Here is a 5201-nt window from a genome sequence, read left to right on the forward strand (position 1 = left end):
ATGTTTTATCATATTCAGTTGTTCTCCATTTAAATGATATATGAGCGTGCTATTTAGAAGCAAACACGAATCAATTTATTTGCCGAAAATTATAATGACGATGAAAACTAACAAAACGAAGACAGACACTGAAAGAAACTTCTTAGCATTTTCGTCTTCTTTATACTTTGTTTGTGCAAAAAAAAAAGAAAAAAAAAAAAAAAATTAAATAAATAAATAAGTATAAACAAAAAAAAAAAAAAACAAAAATATTTTTTTATCATTGTCTGGGAAATTGACTTTTTAAAATTTTCCAACATTTCAGTTTAGTGAGTTGTGAACTGATGAAATCCAACAATCATTATGTTTAATGACCCAACGTCATACAGTTGTAACACTAATTAAAGCGATTTGATTTTCCTCTGTCTTCTTTATTTCGTTTTTTCACAAATAATGACTGGACCAAAAAAAAAAATAAATAAATAAATAAATAAAAAAATGAATTTTTTTTTCTTCTTTGAAAGCACAATTTAATCATTTAAACAAATCATAGACAGAATGCAATGATTAACATTAAAAACACAATAAAAGATATGCCATCATCATCAATTGAAATGGTCACACACCATTAACAACACGGTGTGATGGCTGGCTAGCTAACTGGCGCGCTAGTAAGCTGCTGACTGGCTGACTGTTTGACTGGCTGATTACAAGTTATGCCACCAAATACGGTAGCCCGTTAAATGGTGTCTAAAAATTGCAGCATCAAGCAGATGAATAAACGTACGTACGGACAGACCGACAGAGGAAAAAACTAACAGACTGCCATTTGCTTAGCTTCGCTGAGCTTAGATGAAAACCTTGTAATGATGATCAGAAAACTATGCCTTTAAATTAAATAATCCAAAGTACTTTTATAAAATTTCCAAAAATTTGCAAAAATATTAAAACGAAAAAAAATGCTTCTCTCGTAACAGTTAACGGATCATGGGATTCGATTTAAATACAAACCTGTAGGTATTTCCCATTACATTTGACCAAGACTCGGCCGAAATATCCAATTATTGTTTTATTATTGTTGTAATCAAAAGCAAGAACAACAACTACGTTAACAAAAACCCAGTTGATTAATACCTTGGCCATAAATTGTTTTTAAATACATACATATGTATGCGAACATGTGTGTATTGTCTTGCTTCTGAACTTTATGGAAATCTGGCGCAAGGTTGACAGTGTCAAGCCAACCAGAGTTACAATGCAATCCAAAAAAAAAAAAAAACAAAAAAACAAAAAAAACAAAACCAAGCTCTGGTTTCGATTGCAACATTTCTTTGGTTCTCAGACTCTGCAAACGGACTTAAACTGCACTATACGTATATATATATATATATGCATGTATTTATATATTTTTAAACATCATTGTTATAATTTATGTTTATATATAAATTTTTTCTGTTTTTTTCTTTTTTTTTTTTTGGTTTTGCATCTTTAAGAAAAACACATACAAGTGTTATTTTTTATTATTTAATGCTACAGGGTAATCTAGACGATCCAACATCTGGCAGAGTATATAAATATTATTTCGAAGCCTAATGCATGTATGCCATCATTTCGTTTGTATTCGTTCGAGTTCATATTTTATGATATTTTCGTTTGCCGTTACGCAATATGAACATTTTCTGAACAAATCTTTTGTTTACTCTAAAGCCTTTTGTTTATCTTACTCCATTTGGTCAAAATCAATGAATGCTTCTCCTCGATTGTCTAATAAATGTCTCATTATGAAGTGTCTCATTGTTTGCCTAACTGAAAGGAGAATTTTTTATTACAGCACTTAAATGAAATTGTTTCACTTTTTCATATAAAGACCCGATTAAAATACGATTGCAGTGAGGACGCACCATATAAAATGGTCAATTAAAAATAGATGGAAACATTTCAAAATAAAAAAAGGAGTATTTAAATAATTCGTAAGCCGGCAAGAACGGAACATTAGTTAAGAGCGAAAATCGCTGTAGCAGCTTAATAAACAAATGCATAGTTTCGACAATCACTTTGGGACAGAAGGACAGGCAATAGAATAATTACATCGACAATTTTAATTGAAAATGTTGCGGTATTATTATGTGACTGCCTGACCTGAAAACAAGTCAAATTTTTGAACTGAGCTTCTTTTACGTTTTTGTTCACATTTAACATGTCTCTAAAACCCGTTTTGTATACGGATATCTTTCTACTTTATAACTAAGTGCTAAGTATATAAAATACAATGGGAGGGAAATGGAAAAGGCTACCCTGCACCAACAAAAACAACATAAAGTAAACAACAATGGTATTTAAAAAAAAGTATTGAATATTGGCAACATCGTACCGTTTCTAGGATGTCTCTAAAAAGTCCTTCGAGACGTTTGCAAACATTTTGACAAAATGAATAAACCTCCGTCCTCCGGTGAGGTGATGCTCAGCTTCAGCTTCTGTTTTTTTTTTTTTTTTTTGATATCACCAATCATTCATGAGATGTCTCCTGTACGTGTGAAAGAGAGAAAAGATAGAAAGTCCTTGCAGTTTAGTGGATGTGTGTGCCCATATTGTCGGTAAGTCGATAAGTGCCTTGCCTTTACCGACTGCCCACTCACTACAGCCACCACCGCCACTGAGATTTAAACTCTCTACTGGGTTATGTGGGCAATCTTAGCCTCGTGAAAATTGTTTTAGGAAATTCTTATTAATTTCGTGAATAGATCAAAATTGCCTTGTCTCGTCTTGGCTCGGTGAATACTTACCCTAACAGAACCTACTATCATTGCCTTTATCGTGTTGTGAAATTTACTTTACACCTTCGCAGTTTGGCTACACAACACTTTCAGTCCATTGTCCCACCTATTCCCGCATTATAAGGCAATAATGTTAACCACAAATCTTGTTCAAAGTTACCAAGCCACTTGTACAGACAATTCCTATTGGCCTTTAGCCGCAACTCAAGAAAAGCGCTCACCATGTTGTCGATAATATTGCGATATTCCTCCTGATTAGCTGATTGCCGGTAGGTCTAGTCCTTTCATTATATCTACCCCAGGACACAAAGTACCAAATACTGAGTCCACATCGGCGTGTGAATTTATGCGGTAAACGTTCTCCTGCCCGATATCATTTTCAAATTTGGAAAGGTATCCGAAATTATAGCAGCCATAAAGATTGTGCTTTCTGCTCATCATTACAGCACCGTAAAAATTTGTGTTGAGATGACGGCGATGGGTGCAGACGATTCGCTCACAGTCGAATCTAATTTTCCCACTTGTTACGATTGCGTTTAGAAAAGACAGCTAGCTTGACCTTGAGATATATATATATGAGAAGCAGATCCTTCTTTACATTTCACCTCTTTTTATAAAAATAACGAAGAAAACAGTTGCGTGAACGGCAGCATATAGAAGAGATTTAAAACTAATGATGTGTCCAACCGAAGGGTGATCCAGAATTTATCCAGAATGTTACATTTGTGTGTCACACACAATGTCAACTAGCTCTCAAACTAAAAAGTTGTTGAATGATCTAAGAAAACGGACTCGGTAGAGGCGTAATTTTCTGCAGCGAATTCTATTCAAGCTTCATCCTCGAATTAGGGCCGACGCCTGTGCAGCAAATAGAAGTCCGACTTTAACCCATTGGTATCCTAGATATTTTAAGGTGCTCGTGTAGTCAATTTTCAAAGCAGATGGAAGGATAAGAGGACAGATCGATTCATAAAAAATATGTTGAAATCGATATTCACATGAACAAGCATACATAGTCGGTATGGATAGTGAAAAGTGAGTGTAAATAGAAGTGATGGTTTAAATAAATTCTGTCGAGCTTTTCTAAAGCAACTTATCATTCATTCATGCGCACGAATCCCGTTTTATATGTGTGTATATGTTTTGCCCTTTTGATCCCAATTTCTAACAAAGCTATGAATTTTCTTATATTCCTTCTTCAACTTTTTCTGTTTTTCTCTCAGCCAATTTTTCCACCAACAATTTATTTGAAAACATGCAATTATCTCGACAATATATTTATTTTAATTGTTAATCTACATAAACTTCACAATAACAAGAGCGTAGAACAACAACAGTAATCGCAAAAAAGGAAAAAAAGGAAGAAAAAAAATACATCAATAGATAAAACGCCAACGCCATAATCATCAAAATAAACGTAAATGTGTACATTTATGGATATTGATGTTGTCAAATGGTTAATGCATATGCGAAGCGAGCTTGGTATGCATGTGAAATCTTTGCACATGTTGCATATGTGTGGACCAAAAAAATTTCATTTACACAGGCTTTGCTGATGCTGCTGCTGTTGCTGCTAATGTTGCTGCTGCTGTTGCTGCAGCTGCCGCCGCTACTCCTGATGCTTATGCTTATGCTGATGTTGATGCCAATGCCACTACCGTAACTGTCTCAACGATAGAACTAAACAACTGAAGCATTTTTGACTTTTTATGTAAAGTTCGTGAGTTTAATGCATTTTGCATGCTTAATAAATGTGTAAATTACAACTGGCAGGTAACAATTTTTATTTGTCGGATTCAAGACAAACGTACACATCGAAAACAAATCTACAATTTGGTTTTTACGAAGATTCACTTACAAGACTAATGACTGCCATTGTAATAAATGAGAATTTTACAATGTGCGCAACGTAGACTCGGCTCGAAACGACTCGACAACAACGTCAAATGGCCTAAATTCATGTGTTTATACGCTTACATACACATATACTTATATATGTACATATGCCAAATATTATCATGTATGAAAGCAAAAATAAACACACACGTATATGAACAGTTACCATCTTCGAGAGCAACGCTAAGCTATAAGCTGCAAGCTGTGAGCTGTAAGCAGTGAGCAGCTAGCTTCACCCACATTTGCTCCGATTTTGAAGCTCATTTTCCTGCACCAGCATTATTACTATATAGAGCATCACTACCTATCACCTATCTTAGCTATCTTTTGCATATGCATATGCTACAAATACAATTGCAAAAACATTTTTCTCAAGAGTTTTCTTTTACGTTGTTAATGTTGTGAGTGCTATTTCTGTTATTTTTGTGTGTTAAGCTCACGTTTTATTAGGCTTTGCTACAATTTTTAGTGTTTGGTAACAAAATATTTTCTACATGTATGTATAGGTGCACATATTTACTTTATATATTCATATATATATATATATATGTA

Source organism: Glossina fuscipes, unplaced genomic scaffold, assembly GCF_014805625.2.
Source record: "Glossina fuscipes isolate IAEA_lab_2018 unplaced genomic scaffold, Yale_Gfus_2 112, whole genome shotgun sequence".
Classification (NCBI taxonomy): Eukaryota; Metazoa; Arthropoda; class Insecta; order Diptera; family Glossinidae; genus Glossina; species Glossina fuscipes.